The 17,920-nt window shown below is 37.6% G+C and overlaps 1 long non-coding RNA gene across 2 annotated transcripts in view; it reads left to right on the forward strand.

Annotated features, from left to right (window-relative positions):
* Positions 1 to 7,048: 7,048 nt before the first annotated feature.
* Positions 7,049 to 17,920, forward strand: part of LOC122725899 — a 37,797-nt gene continuing 26,925 nt past the window's right edge. For both annotated transcript variants that reach the window (XR_006352764.1, XR_006352763.1), the window contains exon 1: positions 7,049 to 7,212. This is a non-coding gene — a long non-coding RNA (uncharacterized LOC122725899). The remainder of the gene's footprint in view (positions 7,213 to 17,920) is intronic.

Below are 17,920 nucleotides of genomic sequence, written 5' to 3' on the forward strand. Positions count from 1 at the left end.
TCCAGGAACCAGGCCAAGTTCATGCCCATGAAAACATCATGCCAGATTCATCTCATTTCTTTTTTTCTTTTTTATATAATTACTAGACTCAAAGAAATGTTCAAGTAAATGCTACAGCCATGATATAGCTGAATTTTAGCTCAGTATTTGGCAAAGACTTTTTTAATAGCACTGTGAACAAGGCAATGGTTTCCTTTGGTCAAACATACTCCAGTAGTTTTTTTTTTTATTGGATATATGATATTGTTGATGGGGAGACTCTCCAATAGTGGTATATCTGAATTCATTCATACCCTTGTTTTTTCTTCTCATAAATCCTTCATAAGAAGCTCCTACAACATCCTGAGGACCCTCCTTTATATTTCTATGGGGGGGGCAGGGCAATGAGGGTTAAGTGACTTGCCCAGGGTCACACAGCTAGTGTCAAGTGTCTGAGGCCAGATTTGAACTCAGGTCCTCCTGAATCCAGAACCAGGGCTTTATCCACTACACCATCTAGCTGCCCCCTATATTTCAACATTATAAAAGTAACAGGGAGGGGCAGCTAGGTGGCACAGTGGATAGAGCACCAGCCCTGGAGTCAGGAGTAACTGAGTTCAAATCTGGCCTCAGACACTTAACACTTACTAGCTGTGTGACCCTGGGCAAGTCACTTAACCCCAATTGCCTCACTAAAAAAAAAAAGTAACAGGGAAGGGAGACAGTCTATGTAAAGATGTGGGTAGGAGGTGGATTGATGTATATAGGGAATAGCAAGGCTAGTTGAATGGGAAGAGGTATGAGGAAGTATATGTGTAATCAACCTGGAAAGAAAAGTTGGAGCCAGATTGTGAGAGGCTACACTATATTAATGATTCAACATTTAAAATATTCATTTTAATATTTTACTTTTAATTGTAACAAATAATCTGGCCTGATACAAAATAAAATGAACAGAGGTGATTCCTCAAGGGGAGAGATCATTGGAGAGTAACAAATATGTTTTAAAGATCATTGATATTTCATTGACTTTTTTTAAAGTAATAAACATTTTTATTTATGGTTTGGGGTTCCAGTTTTTATCCCTCCTTCCCTCCTCCCCTTGCCCCCTGCCCTGGTGGTAAGCAATCAGATATAAGTTATATATGCAGAGGTAATTGTGTTTTGTTTTAGAAGCAGTAAAGAACCAATGAAAATTCTTGATCAGGAGAGTGTTATGATCATAACTGTGCCTTTATAACATCAATTTGGCTGGTATATTAAGGGTGGATGGGTTAGGGGAGAAACTAGAGGCAAAGAAATCAATTAGGAAGCTGTTGAAATAGTCCAAGTGAGAGGTGAGAAGGTACTTATATAGGGTGATAGCCATTTGAACAGAGAGAAAAGAATGGATACTAGGTGGTGAATGTAGAATTAAAAAGACTTGGCAACTCATTGGATATTTGAGGGGGGAGGAGAGAATTAAGAATTGAGGATGATTTTGAGGTTTTAATCTTTGATAACTAGAAAAATGGTAGTTCCCATATCAGAAATGGGGATATAAAGAGGAAAGGCAAATTTAATGAGGTCTAATTTTGAACATATTGAGTTGAAGATGCCGATGACACAACAGATGGAGATGTTTAGCAGACAATTGGTGATGTGAGTCTGGAGTTCAAAAGAAAAGAAAAAGTTTGAGTATGAAAATGTGGGAGTCTTCTGCATAAAAATAATGGTTGATCCAATAAAAACTAATGAGATCTCTAATAGATAATTAAGAGAGGTGAGAAGAGGGATCAGAAATATGAGATGCACCAACATATAGAGGATGAAACATGGATAGTGATCCTGCAAAGGAAACTAACAGTGATCAGTCAAACAGGTAGGATGAGAAATGGGGGACTGCCATGAAAGCCCAGAGAGAAGAGTTTATCCAGAAAGAGTGGGAGCAACAGTGTCAGTCACTGAAGAGAAGTTTAAAAAGAGAAATATTGAGAAAAAGACTTAGGGTTTACCAATAAAGAAGTCATTGTTATTCTTGAAGAGAAAAGGTTTAGTTGAGTAGTGGAGTTGGAAGCCAGACTGAAAGGGAATGAGTGATAGGCTGGACTCATTTAATTTCCTGGGGTTTGGTGCAGTTAGTACGATACCATCTGTTGGGAGTCTCACTTCTACTTGGATTTTATGTTGGACATCCCCTGTAATGGTAAACAATTTTGGGCTGTCTCATTTTATGCTTCAGCATTGCCAAACGAGTAGTGTCTGTTATACATATCAAGAATACTCTGTGCAGGAAGAACCTCTAGAGTGGTATTTTTGCTCAACCAAATAAATTTTTTTCCATGAACCCATAAGCAGAATAGCACCTTGTATTCTTTGTACCTTTCAGCCAATTCTGACACTGCAAAGACTTGCATGTTCTCTTGTCATATTTTCATTAAGTGTGTTCTTGATTGGTATATAGATTATTTTCATAAAGGTTTTGTAAAGATGACAAAGTAGGTATGTAGTTTGGTAGTTAGTGATGTCTTCCCAATGAATTTTTTTTAGTAGTAATAGTATCCGATTTTTCCATCTTCCATATATCTTGAGAATCAATCCATCAATACTGTGAAAATGTTGTCACAACTCTGGCAAAGATCTTGTCTGTGGAGAGAGAGAGAGAGAGAGAGAGAGAGAGAGAGAGAGAGAGAGAGAGAGAGAGAGAGAGAGAGAGAGAGAGAGAGAGAGATGCTTTGGTTCAGCTGCTCTTTTGTTTTCTTTTTTGGCATTTTTAGTTTCCCATGTGCCACACTGGGGACTATGATGTTAGTTTCCAAATAAAATGGTTCCATTGTCATTGGTAGAGAAATTTGGTTTTGATGCAAATGTTGACATATCTCATCCTATTTTTGTTTGTGCATATTCACTGTCTTTCCAGTTTTAGCTTTAAATGCTACTTAGATAATGTGGCTTAATTGTGTCTCATGCTAATCTTTCCAAAGATTAATTTTCCCTCTACCATTTCTGTTTTACTAGGTTTGAGGAAAACACTAAGTTAGAAGATTAGTACAGTTACTTAGATTCAGAACTAATTTTATGGCTAAATATAAAGAGCAGTGATGTTAATAAATTAATGTTATTCTGAAAGGCAATATCTTAGTGGAGTGCTATAGTATGTTTCCTTGGTCCAGTGAAACATTTCAATGACTTAAATTAAGACGTAAATGACATACTTGACAATTTTCCTAATGACATGAAACTGGAAAGAGTAGCTAATTCTTAAAAGGAGAGAATCAGTTCCACCAAAGATCTCAGCAGATTGGAGCTATGGGTTGAAGTCTGCAAGATGAGATTTAGGTTTCTCGGTTAGGTTCAAGAAAGTAATCACATGGACAGGTAGATTTTTAAAAAAGCACTTAATATGGGTTTAGTGTGAACCAACAATTGATAGGGCAGTTAAAAAGGTTAATAGGACCTTTGGCTGCATTAAAAGGAGAAAAGAGTAGAGCCAGTAATCCTATATTAGTGTGGAGACCACTGGCATTTATAATTAGACCCAAAGGCCATTGCATATTGCCATATCCCATCTCACTCAGACTAATCAGAAAGGACGATCTGAATTATTAAAGTTAAATTTATGGACAGTTTTAAAAGATTATGCAATAAAGAAAAAGCCTTTTGTTAACCTTGGGTACATAAATAACCCAGATTAGGATGAGGAGTTAGCAAATTCACAACCAGTATCTTATTTTAGTAAATAGGTAAGTCCTGTTTCTCTGCCTTTTATGTAACATGTAGTTTGCCCTGGATCTCAAAGGTTATGCCAATGGAATACAAACATTAGCATGGACTCCCCTATGCTAAAAGGCTCTGAGAAAGATCCTAGAATCAAACTATGTCTACCTTCCAAGGACCAGCCTAGCTAATTGTAAAGAAACTTATTGCCAATTATTGCCAGTTGCCATGGCAACATATGCGCCAAACAGAGTGTTCTTCAGGCTTTTGTGACGCACTTTTACTCCTGCAGTAACAGTGGGGGAATAGCCTAAAATGGGAGGAAAATGTTAAGAATATCACAGTTTTTAGACCTCTAAGCATTAACATAGCTTTTGGCATTCAGAATGTGAGATGCTTATTCACTGACCAGTGAGTAGACATAGGAGTTATGAAAATGAATCATATTCATCTAGACATTCTCACAAGAGATAAAACGAGAAGGCCAAAGGAAATTGCAGCTAAATGGAAGGATGACTCAGGCTCTTCTTGGAGAAGTCAAGAAGTAAATGTAAGTGGTTTTTAATCAACGTTCCAGAGGCAACAGGAAACATCATTTCATGGAACATTTGGTATTTGCCGTGCTCTTGGTAAACATTTCAAACAGAACACTGAGATCCATTGCTGTTTATGCACCAGCATCTGTTGCAGAGAATAAAAGGGAAAAGAAATATTTTATAAAGAACTTGATAAGATCCTCCAAGTTAAATCAGCATATATACTTTAGTGCTAGGTGGTATCAATAGGGAGGTGGGCCTAGGGCAAGACAGCTATTATCAGTATTTTAAAGATAAGAAAACTGAGGCTCCAAATGGTTGTGACTTGCTCCCAGTCACATGGATAATAAGAAGCAGAGCCAGGATTTGAACCCAAATCCAGAGCAGGTTGCCATTATGAATAAGGCAGTATGCAAGATAGATACCATGGAGAATATAAAGACAGATAACACCTTTATAGATCTTACAGTCTAATCAAAGAAATGAGACTCATAAACTCATAGATATATAGTTTGAAAGGACCTTAAAGACTATATAGTCCCACCCCATGATTTTACAAATGAGGAAACTGAAATATCAAGATATGACTCTCTAAGGTCATATGAGTAATGCATACCCATGGGGGCATCTTGGCAACACAGTGGATAAAGCACCGGCCCTGGATTCAGAGGGACCTGAGTTCAAATCCAGCCTCAGACACTTGACACTTACTAGCTGTGTGACCCTGGGCAAGTCACTTAACCCTCATTGCCTTGCTAAAAATAATGCATACCCAAATCTGAGCATTCAAGATGCAGAAACACAATGCTGTTAAAAAAACTCTACTTCTACTGTATGCAGAGTTCATTTGAAAGTATTGATTTAGATAATCATTTTATATTCACTTATTCTCCATTGTCCTGCTAGAAGTTATCTTCCTAATTATATTTGTCAATAAACATCTGATTGCTTTCAGTTTGCCTATTAAAATAACTTTGGAGTCATGCAAGGCTGCATCAGGCTACCACCCAATCATTCTGGTAGCTGTGATTACTTAGCTATATCAGCAGAAAACTTCAAGGAGAAAAATAATTCATTCATTTGACTGTGAATCCAGCATCACACCTTGTGGAAGATTATATGCTTTTTCACCCTGAGAGGGAGAATAAATGAATAATCAGAATGAATTTGCCATAGTGCTATCATTTCTAATCCTATTCAAATACTCACATTTATTGCTTCCTTCTTGTGTGTGTGCTGCAAAAATGACCACGAAAGAAAGATATGGCATATGTCATTGCTAAGAATTTCTAGTGGAATAAGTTTATAAGGACAGGCCAAATTAGAAGAAAACTAAATTGTACATGATCTCATCTGGTTTTCAAAAGTTTAAATTAAAAGAAATGTAGTTGTTTTGGGTCCTTTTATAATTCTTTTATGAGTCTTGTTCTACTCCCTTGCAAAGAGGGAAATGGGATCCTCTATGGAACAGGGAGGAATGATAGTCACTGCCTTGTCCACACACAGAACATGTTTCCTCTTAGTCTCTCTATCTAATGACATCCCACATCACATAGCCCCAGAGGTAGGTCTAGCCAGGTAAATTACCTTGGTCAGTGTTAGTCTGAGTACCTGCAATTTGAAGTGATTGTCTGGACCCTGAAGCACCATAAGGGAAGTCCCAGGTGGGGAGGGGAGGAGATTTAGAAATGGAATAGGCAGGTAGACTGGAACTCTGTGCAGCCAAGATGTGAACCTAAACCCAACTTTATTTTTTTAATCATAGAAGTATTTTATTATTTTCCAGTTACATGTAAAGATAGTTTTCAACATTTGTTTTCATAAGATTTTTAGTTCCAAATTTTTCTCCCTCCCTCCCCTCCTTCCCCCCTCCCCAAGACAGAAAACAATCTGATATAGGTTATATATGTACAATCAAATTAAACACATTTTTGCATTAGTCATGTTGTGAAAGAAGAATCAGCAAAAAGGGAAAATCCTCAAAAAAGTAAAAACAAAAGTAGAAACAGTATGGTTCAATCTGCATTCAGAATCCACAGTTATTTTTTTTCTGGATGTGGAGAACATTTTCCATCATGAGTTCTTTGGAATTGTCTTAGATCATTGCAATGCTGAGAACTAAGTCTATCACAGATGATCATCACACAATCTAAACCTAACTTTAAAGACAAAGTAGTTGGGTTCTCAGCTTCTAAGTGAATCGGATCTATAATGAGATTGTGAAATAAATCCCCACACACTTACTTTTTTTGCCTAACCCAGGACGAGAAGATAAAATTTGTAGGCAGAAAGGTTGAAGTCATCAGGAAACCATAGGAATTTTCTTCCTCAGAGTATGCAGGAAATTGGTTCCTAACCCTTCCTGGATGTTTGGTCTGCCTAGAGGCTATGGTGAAGTTGCCACTAACTGGACCCTTTCACCTCCCTTCTTTGAACTGTCCTTAGGAGATGATTCTATGAGAGTCCCCCAGCCCTATTAGGTTCTCATAAATATGGAGGTTTTTCATGATTCAGGCCCCATTTGGTCTCCACCAACTTTTTGTGAATAGGGGGTCCAGACCTGTGGTTTCATTAATACAGGGAAGTCTTGCTATAAGTACTTCCTCCTTTAATGGAGAAAGGTGACTCACCTAGAACTTAGATAAGAACTCTTTTGAAAGGTTTGTGACTTTTCCAGTTTTATAGCATGTATAACTCAGAATTAAGACTTGAACTTGGGTCCTCTACCCTGCTACTCCATATGATCTCATCTTCACACTTACCTCATGGAAATGTTGTATTTATAAATGTACTACACACCACATTTAGTGGCTTAAAAGAAATGTGTGGTAGAAAATCTAGGGAGTTTTTATTAATATTATATAACCATTCTGCTGAAAATGAGCTTTTTTCTGTGTCTAGAAGAGGGCTGCCACTTTTCTCCAATGATCCTGGAAAAAAATCTTTTCCTTGCTTCTTGGTGAGAATTGAAGATTGAGGAAGAAAACTGAAGATTGAAATTGTAAGTAAAGCCTCTTATCTAAGAATTATTTAAACTAAGAAGAAGCCTACTTGACTCTAGAAAGGTTTAAATGCTTTATTATTGAAAGTCTCTTTCTCATGACATTTTACATTTTTAGACTTTCTTATTCATGTTACTAAAAAATAATTTCCCCAGTTTCTTAGCTTATCCTGATTTTTTTCCTCTATATAAGTTGACAGTTTTAAATAAAGTTTTATTGAACTACCCAAATGTACCTTTATTCCATCATACACTAGCCAGAATTTGAAATAATTATCTGTTTGCATGCACTAGAAACAAGACATTTCATTTAGATTTTAGAAAGAAACAAGCCTGCTGTTTACACATTTTAGAAAAACAGGGAATCTCAAAGCAGTGTTCCTGTGTGTATCTCTGGGTACATCACTGTTTGGACCAGAAGATTAAAAAGCAGCAGCAGTAAGTTTACACATGAATGCTGCTAAATAATTCACTATGAATATATTGCCTTCAGGAAGAGACCATGAAATCCAGAATGGATAAATCTCACCACAAAGCACATCCTACAGAATTTTTCTGGCTTTGAGAAATGGAGGGCAAATGAGTGGATCCCTGGACAGTGATTAGAGTAAGAAAATATGTCTAGCATTTATAACCTTTGTGCCATTTTTTTAAAAAATGTAACTAACCTCTCTTTTTCAAAATGTAATAGACAGTACACACAGACAATGAATTGGGACCAGAGTTGAATATCATAGGAGGATAGTGAACTTGATTGCCTTTGAGAATTGCAAAACTTCTTTACCAACTCCAAACATTCCAGGAAATCAAGGGCTCATCATTTTATCTTTTGTTTAAAAAATATTGATTGTTATATCACCTATATTTCCCAATGTTTAGTCATACCTTTTGGTGAAGACTAAAAGAAGAGGGGGAGGGGGAAGTTCAGCAAAATTAGCCAACCTATCATAAAAATCTGATTCCATGCCCAAACCTTCCAGCCCTGCAAAGGGGACTTGAGGGTGTGGAGGGAAGTGTTTTCTAGAGTGAGGAAGACCTGAATTCAAATGCTGTCCCAGACATTTACTAGCCCAGTGAGCCTAGACAATCTCTGCCTGTTTCCTCGGATGTAAAATGGGCATAATAATAGCATCTACCTCTCAGCGTTGTTGTGAAGGTCATACCTGGCATATAGCAGGCACTCAATAAATTATTATCTTCCTCAAATGTATTCTTTGGGAAAAGGCCCATCATTTTAATACTATCCTTGATCAGTGTTATTGTGTGATAGTAAGGCACATAATACAATTGCCTTGAAGGAATTCACAATGTTTCTCAATGGAGAGGCATATGGCAACTGTGAACAGATTGTGGTTTCACTTAATTACAGAAATAAATCAGAATGCCTGTCATATTCAACACATGGCAGCTCAAATTTGTATGTAATGCAACTAGGAATAAGATCCACAAAGGGATTTGTTTAGAATTATGTCTCAAGACTCTTTGGGCTTCATCAGCTGTGCCAGGCGAAAAGAAAATGTTTGTATGTAGCATGGGTATTATAGCAACCACAGGATATTATCAGTTCCTAAAGGCTCAGCCCTGGGTCAGCCAGCCTACAAAGGGGGGAGCCCAGCTCCAGAAATTCATAGTCTTATTACATCCTTATAGCGGTAACTGGATTTCAGATAACCAATCACCCTCTCCTCTCTCTCAACACTCTCATCTCATCAGTTGCCAAGCATCATCAGATTTATAGTAACATCTTTAACATTTACAACCTTTTTTCTACTTAGGCTACCACCACCCTAGTTAAAGACCTGAATATCCTGTAATAACCTAATAGGTGTCCTGACCATCACTCTGTTTCTTCCTTAAGCCACCCCTCATAGATCTCCATGATTAATCTTCCTTATACAGGGGCAGCTAGGTTGTGCAGTGGATAAAGCACCGGCCCTGGATTCAGGAGGATCTGAGTTCAAATCCAGCCTCAGACACTTGCCACTTACTACCTGTGTGACCCTGGGCAAGTCACTTAACCCTTGTTGCCCTGCAAAACAAACAAACAAACAAACAAAAAACTTCCTTATATAGGTGTCACAGAATTACCCTTCTATTGGAAAACCTTCTGTTCCTCTGTGTCATCTAGTGAATAGAACACAAATTCTATGACCAGGCATTTAAGACCCTCCAAAACCTGGTGCCAACCTATTTACCATCCTTATTTCATAAGACTACTTTCATGCACTCTATAATGTGTCATAGGCAAGTTAGACTGCTAAACTCTTTCTGAAGTTCATTCTCCTCTCTTCTACCTGTGAAAATACCCCATGGTTAAAATTCATTCTTTTAGGAATTTTACCCATTAAAATGCCTCTTTTCCTTCAAGGCCAAGTTCTTGTAATCAAGATACACCCTCATAGAAAGATTTCCCTGATTGGTCCTCACCTATAGTTGAAAGTACCCTGATGCTTTTAATTTTTTTTTTAAATAGCGCTCCTTTTTTGGGTCTTCATCTAGGTCATGCCCACTAATTGTGGGTATCCCTCTTCTTTTCCTCTCCCTCTACACTGTCTTGCTTGGTGATCTTATCAGTCTTCATGGATTCAATTATATCTATATGCAAATGAGTCCCAGTTATATGTACTGTTTCCAGCCCTAACCCAACTTCCTATTAGAGATCTTGAACCAGATATGTTATAAACATCTCAAACTCATATCCAAAATAGAACTCAATATCCTTCCCCCAAAACGTTCCCCTCTTCTGAATTTCCTCATTAATTATCAAAGGAAACACTATTCTACCTTTCTAGTCTTCTTACACTTTACTCCCCTTCACATTATTTACAGTTCAGCAACACTGGCTGTCTTGTTCCTTACCTGACACTCCATCATCTCATGACTGGTGTCTTTTCATTGTCCATCCCTCCACACCTGGAATTCTCTCCCTTCTCATTTCTGTCTCACAGCTTCCTTCAAAATAAAGATAGGGGCAGCAAGGTGGCGCAGTGGATAAAGCACCAGCCCTGGATTCAGGAGGACCTGAGTTCAAATCTGACCTCAGACACTTTACACTTGCTAGCTGTGTGACCCTGGGCAGGTCACTTAACCCTCATCGCCCTGCCAAAAGCAAATAAATAAATAAAATAAAATAAAGATAAAATCCTGCCTTCTTCAGGAAGTCTTCTCCAGTATCATCTCCTTCCCCCTTGGTGCCTTTGTTCTGATGACTTTCCATTTTCACAGAATGACCCCTGCATGTTTAATATATATAGTTACATTCATGTTGTCTTCTTCAGTAGTAATGCGAATTCCTTATGGGCAGGAACCATGTTTTTGCTTTTGCTTTTTTTTATTCACAGTTCTTTGGACAGTGCCTAGAACACAGTAAATACTTGATAAATACCTACTGACTGCCTTTACCTTGGGTCTTTTTACATTTTATCTTGTATAGTAGTGATTCTTGGAATTCTTGTATAATACTTATCTGTGTATCTTATCCTTCATCTTAGATTGTATTTGTAGCCTTAGTTAACTAAACCAGTACCTTACATACAGCAGGTACTTAATCACTGTTTGTTGAATTGAACCCCCAAACTTGAATGTATTCCCTTATCTATGAATCTAAGGTTCACCAAACTTCCTACTATTCCAGGGGGGAACGGCAAAGCAGTGATGCAAACATAAAGATGTTTATCCCTAAAAATGAAAGCTGAGAGTTTCAAAAATAAGACCCAGACTCTCCATAGGGAGCCCAAATTCATAACTAAAACCAACCGAATCAAGTACTATACAACAGCTCTCAGAAAGGCAGGTTTTCCAGTCAATGTTCTATTACAATTATGTATGGTGAGCTCCAGAGCATCAGAGATTTTATAAGCATTATTTATTTATGCATTGCATGAGAGCAGTTCTTTCTTCCCAGCTCAAGATGTTCTTAGCTTTTTAATTTTGACTAAAAGAGTAGATTGGTTTTGAATAGATAAAAACATTAGAATCTAGAAATAGCATACATGGATAATATCAGTTAATTTCTGGATTTATTAATTAGACTAGATTCTTTTCATCCATGACTCCCTCAGATGATACTCACAGAGTTCGTGACATATATCAGTCAACAAGTATCTACTATGTGCCTTGCACTGAATTAGGTGCTGGGTTATAAAATTTAATTTTTGAAAAAAAAAGTCCCTGCCCCCAAAGAAGCTTGTAGTCAATTGAAGGAAATAATATGCATACAGATAGGTAGATTAAAAAAAATAAATTCAAGGTAATTTTGAGGGGTAGAAGCTAAGGGAATTGAAAAAGTTTTCATGTTTCCTCTTTGGGCTCTACTCTGACTCTCTGAACTTCTTTCTCCACCACATCCCAATAGCCTCTTTCTTTGACTGATCATTTCCTCCCAAGTCCTCCATTTTTAATGAGGGTGAAGTCAATCATGTTCACTTCTTCATTCCTCTCTGGGCTCTTTCCCTGAGTCTCTAGACCCTTTTCCATCATTTCCCAGTGCAAGTATGCCCCCTCCTCCCTACTGCTTTATATCTCCCTTTTTTTATGTGTTGTCTTCCTCTATTAGAATGAAAATTCCTTGAGTCCCAGGGCTATCTTTTTGTTTTATTTGTGCTCCCAGCACTTAGCACCAGGCCTGGCACAAAGTAAATGCTGAATATATGCTTGTTAACTTGACATGAAAGGAAGAGGCACCATGAGCTAAGCCTTATAGTAGGTTAGGTATTCTAAAAGGCTGAGGTGAGATGGGAATACATTCTATGTGACATCAACAAAGCTATGTAGATGGTACTACTTATCCATCAAGGAAATGTCTTTTCTCTTGTACAATTAGTCAGTCATGAACTTGTGCTTACTGCATAAATGTGATGCCTACTTTTAAAGGGGCTTAACTATAAATTGTGATTATGATTAATAAGTGTGATTTTGTTCATATATTAATGGTACTGCACACAGGAAGCTCTCATTACAGGTGTGGTCTTTTTCAAGGGAGATTTGACCTGATTACAGAATAAACATCTATTATAGGATTTGCTATTTGAAAGGTACTTTCAAGTGTCACAGAACATCTTCAGGTGTCTAGAACAAGAATGTGGTCTGAGATTTTGCCAAGCTTATACTTCCTAAAATATGAACAGAATATCTGCACAATATAACCTCTGATTCCTCTGTCATCTCACCTACTTCAGATTCTTCTAAATTCGTGGTATGTGAAATAATTAGGAAAGCATCTCTGGAAATACACTTTAGAAAGAAATAGGCTGATAAACATAGACATATTTTATAGATAAAAATCTGTGCAAACCATTAGTTATCCAAAGCTGGTATAGTTTATAAAGATGTAGTAATAGAAAAGTCAGAAACTGCTTATAACACAATGTTTGGCACATTTGTTCAACAGTCGTTCAGTTATGTCTGACTCTTTGTGACCCTGTGGACCATGGCACTTTAATATTGTCCATAAAGTTTTCAAAAGATGCAAAGATACCACAGTGATTTGCCATTTCCTTCCCCATTGGATTAAGGCAAACAGAGGTTAAGTGACTTGCCCAGGGTCACACTGCTAGTGTCTGAGTGTCTCAGGCCATATTTGAATGCAGGTCTGACTCTGGGGCCAGCACTCTACCCACTGAGTCATCTTAGCTGGCACATAGTAAACCTTAATAAATGCTTGTTGACTGATTTTGATTTGATAGGGAAAGGTCTGTAACTTTGCACAAACTAATCTGTTCAAAGCCTGGTCCCAAAGAAGAGTTGAGAAAATGTATCTACCTCCCCTATTTGCAGAGGTGGGAGACCGGAGGCAAGGAAAATTGTATAATCTATAAAATATAGTTGAGGTGGTAATTGGTTTAGCTGAAGTGATAGTGTAGCTTTCTTTTTAAATCTTTATAATGTTATGCTACATTCCAAACATCTTAAAACTGCCATGTTCCTGCACTCCAGCCTATATCTGACCCAGAACTCAAGCCGGAATCTGAGATCTTTTCTGGTGATCATTCATTATATCTAATCCAAAGCCAGAATTGCCACACATACCCATTCCACATTCCACCACAACTCTAGTTCTTGAAAATAGTTATTAGTACTGGAAAGGACATGTCGATCAATAACTCTATGACTCCAATCCCTATTCTTCTGACTTCAGTGTCCACAATGTTGCTCCCTGGCTGGTATTCATCTATGTGTGTTATCTTTCTCTATTGGAATGAGAGTTCTAACTTCTAACCAAGATGGCCAATGAAATGAGAGGCAGACTGCCCAGCTCCCACATATGTATTCTAGCAAAAACCTGAAGTTCACACCAGACAAAATAAAGATCAAGAAATCCAAGGAGAGTGGATAGAGCACCAGCCCTGGAGTCAGGAGGACCTGAGTTCAAATTCAGCCTCAGACCCTTGACACTTACTAGCTGTGTGACCCTGGGCAAGTCACTTAACCCTCATTGCCCCACCAAAATAAAAAAGTCCTAGAGTGTAGACCATAACACCTCAAGGAGCTATAATGAGTTGAGACCAGTGACCAGTGCAGTTCTGACTAACATGAAATATACAGACCTCAGATGGGGAAAGCTCTGGCTCAGGTCCCTAATATTCTATCCTGAGATAATAGGGAGGGCCCTGAAGATGTCTCTGGATTTTGTCTCTGCACTTTTAAGATACAGGAGTAATAAACCCCAGATTTATTAAGTGCCCATGACAAGACCAAACAGTACCAACCATCCCACCCAAAAGTATGGTAGAAACGGAGCCGAGATCTAGTTTTTAGAAAAGCCCCTATTCAGGAACTAAAATTAGGAAAAAATGAAAACATGAAGAGAACCCTACCAGTATCAAGTATTACTGCAAATTTAACTCCATAAAAACTAAGCAGAGACTCAAATGGAAAAAAATACATTTTTTTCCACAAGAACTACATCTATACCAAGAAGTAATAAGGCAAGTGATAAAAGATAAAATAAAATCTAAAGGAAAAAATTGGGAAGAGAAGAGAATAAGAAGCTTAGAAGAGAAAGTGGTAAGATTTATCCAAAAAAACAAGAAGAGACCAAACAGAAATTAATGACTCCATGAGAAAGAAAAAAAAATATTAGGACCAAAAAAAAAAAGACCAGAAAAAATAGAATAAGACATAACACATCCAACATCAAACCCACCAACCTGGAAAGCAGGTCAAGAAGAAATATTCTAAGAGTCACTAGACTCCTTGAAAACCATAAGAGGTTGGGGGAGAGGGGAGGAAACCTGGACACTGTATTTAAAGAAATAATAAATTAAAACTATCCCCAATCTATTGGAACCAGAGGTAAAGCAAAGAAAAAAAGAATCCATTGATAACCTCCTAAAAGGAACCCCAAAAGAAAAAGTTCCAGGAATGTCATAGCCAAAACATGTAACTTCTGTGTCAGAGAAAAAAAAATCTGCAAGCAACCAGAAAGAAGGATTTAAAGTACCAATGACCTAGTATCAGGATCACACATGAGATTCTACCATAAATGAAAAGACAACACAATGCTCCAAAATGAAAAAGATATAAACTTACAATCAAGAATAACTTACCCAGGGACAGCTAGGTGGTGCAGTGGGCAACGCACTGGCCCTAGATTCAGGAGGACCTGAGTTCAAATCTGACCCCAGACACTTGACACTTACTATCTGTGTGACCCAGGGCAATACACTTAACCCTCATTGCCCCACAAAAAAATCAAAAAAATAAACCCTCATTGCTTCCCCCACCAAAAAACCACACACAAAAATAACTTACCCTACAAAGCTGAATATAATCCCACAAGGAAAAGAAATGAACCTTTAATGGGATGGGAGATTTTCAAACATTTCTTTAAAAAAAATGCCAAAGCTGAGTAAGAATTTTGAAATGCAAAAATGGGAGTCCACAGAAACCCAGAAGAGTGAATTTATTTTACCAATTAAAAGGAGCTGTTTGGTGATGCAGTGCTGACATTCTAATGGGAGAAGAAAATGGCATCTCCAGAACCTTAATGTCTTTATGGGGCATTGAGGCAGCTAAATAAAAAAGAGAGGTCCCAGGGTGGAATGCTTCTATTCTGAGGGGTTTAAGATGGGAAAGAGAATGTAAAGTGAAAGGAGGTGCAGAGAGTATAAGAAAGTATAAGGTAGTGCAGAAAGGAGTAAGAAAGGGACAGAAGTAGTTACTTGCAACTTGATTAGTACTAATGGGGGGAAGGGTCATTGCAAGATTTTTTTAAATGTACAGAAGAGAAATGAAGGAGGCATTGAAAAACAAGATAGTTTTCAAAGTAAATTGTAGGATTTATAATATATATTTTTAAGGAATACAAATGGTACAAAATGGAGTTTCATAAATAATACTCTTTTGCAGTCTATGTGCATGGAAATGCTCCTTTTCAGTATTCAGAATAAAATAAAATTAAAGAACATAAATTCCTTAGAGGGGGTCACTGTCATGTTTCTTGTATTTGTATATTAAATTCTTAGTAGAATGCCTACAAATAAGTACCTAACAAATGTTCATTCATTTATTTATACAAGAAATAGCTCAGTAAGGAGAGCTGTATTATGCGATGAGTACCATATAAAAGCAAAACCCCCCAAAAAACCCATGAAATAAAATAAAACATATCAATTGATTCAGAAGATTCTCGTGGCATGAAAAACTGGAGTTTACTTATTCTTCATCTGTCTGCAAAAGCTTTACTGAAGGAATATATGGAACTGAAATTAACAGTCATTGGATATTTCTAAATAGAAGCAATTGCTCTGCATAGTTACTCTGACCATTGAAATAGTCCTGAAAGCCTCAAAATTGTCATCACCTCCAGTATAGACTTCCTGTGGTTTGGGGGTTTTTTTGGTTTTGGTTTGGTTTTTTGTGAGGCAATTGGGGTTGTGACTTACCGAGGGTTACACAGCTAGTACCTGTCAAGTGTCTGAGGCCAGATTTGAACTCAGTTCTTCCTGACTCCAGGGCCGGTGCTCTATCCACTGTGCCACTTAGCTGCCCCATTGTTTTTGTTTTTGTTATTTTCAGACCTCCTGTGTTTGCATGCTGTGATTATTCCAGCTGCTTTTCCTTGTTTGCTTGTGGTTTTCACCTTCAATGCCCTTTCTACCACCTTCTATGAGAACTTCTGGGACTGTGATTTTAGACTCCAAATGTCATTGCTCTATTGTCCATGGTGCCATAAAAATGATTGCAGATTTTCATTTTTCATCTATTTATTAACTTATGTTCAGTTTCAATCTTAAGTACCTTCAGGCTATTTGCTTGGCTGAGTTTCTCACCAAGCCTCCTTTGAACTTGTTTTACCCACTACTGTCTCTGTTTTATTAGGTAATCCTGCTCACGATCTGCCACCGAACTTCTCTGTTCAACTTTACCATCAAGTTTATATCCCAACCCAATGTTCCTGGTGGCTGCTATCTCCCTAGCCTCGACAAGCCAGTCAAGCTTTTGTTGACTAAGGCAGCTGCTGGCTATTTTGTTTTCCTCTTATGTCAATTGATTTACACTGGTTAAACTTCTGTGAGAAATTATTATGTGTCAAGATCTTTGTTCCATCTGTAATCCACTTTTTGATATCAAAAACTGATTTAAATAGACCATTAGAAATAATTAAATTGCATACTGTACTTTTAAAGAGAAGTTTTATCTTTTCTTTTAGTTTTGTATTGAATTTGATCTTTGCTCCCTCGAGTCAGCGTTCTGACTAATTCAGAAACAACTCCCACATCAGTAATGAGTCATTCTTGCCTGTTATATTATAAACAATTTCATTTTTGTGATTTTTTCCATGATTGCCACAATTAGTACCTACGTATTCTTTTCTCAAAGAAAGTTTTCATGATACAGAAGCATGTGGTATCTTTGCAGTCTACAGTTCTTTGACCTCCCCCACTATTTATTTCTGATACATATAAACCAATATATTTTCACCAACCTCCCCTATTCTTACATGGGCACTGAAATGATCCTAAGATCATCAGTTTGGAGCTATAAGGGACCTTATAGACCATTGAATCCCATGCTTTAATTTTACTAATGAGGAAATGGAGACTGAGAAAGGTTATATGACTTACCCAGGAATTTAGAGCCAGTAATTTGCCCAAGGCAGGATTAGAACTTGGGTTTTCCTGATTCCAAGCTGAACATTATATTGACTACATAAGAAGTCCAATTTGTGTCTTTTTTTTTTTTTTTGGCATACAGCATAGAGTAGAAGGCCTCAGATAGTGTGGAAGCAGTTTGTATACCCCTTCTGGGGTACATTTTCCTTTGTCTCAATGGAGAATAGCAATGTAATACAGGAGGCAGGGGTATCCATTTCTAAGGGTGGGTGAGTCCCTTTAAAGCATGATGTGTATATACACAGGTGTGGTATCCACATCTGATGATCCTTGTGGTGCATACCTATGTTAGTAGTTAGAAGGACTTGAGGTGGACTCTTTCAGTTGCGCTTAAAGGAGTTTTCCCCATTTATGGGCCACTGTGTAGACCCATTCTCCTTACTGGAAGTTGTTGTAGAACTATCAGTTGGTTGGGTAGAACTTCTGATACCTTGTGGCAAATAGACATCATAATGTATTCATTAGGGTTATTTAGTAATGGAATATTTGGAGGTCTAACTGGCATTTACGTAGTGTGTGCCATGAAAATTACATGGTGCTAGGCCAACCTCTCTGTTTGCAGTGTTTCTCATGTCCATGAGAACACCAAGTCA

This window comes from Dromiciops gliroides, chromosome 4 (genome assembly GCF_019393635.1).
Source record: "Dromiciops gliroides isolate mDroGli1 chromosome 4, mDroGli1.pri, whole genome shotgun sequence".
In the NCBI taxonomy this organism is placed as follows: Eukaryota; Metazoa; Chordata; class Mammalia; order Microbiotheria; family Microbiotheriidae; genus Dromiciops; species Dromiciops gliroides.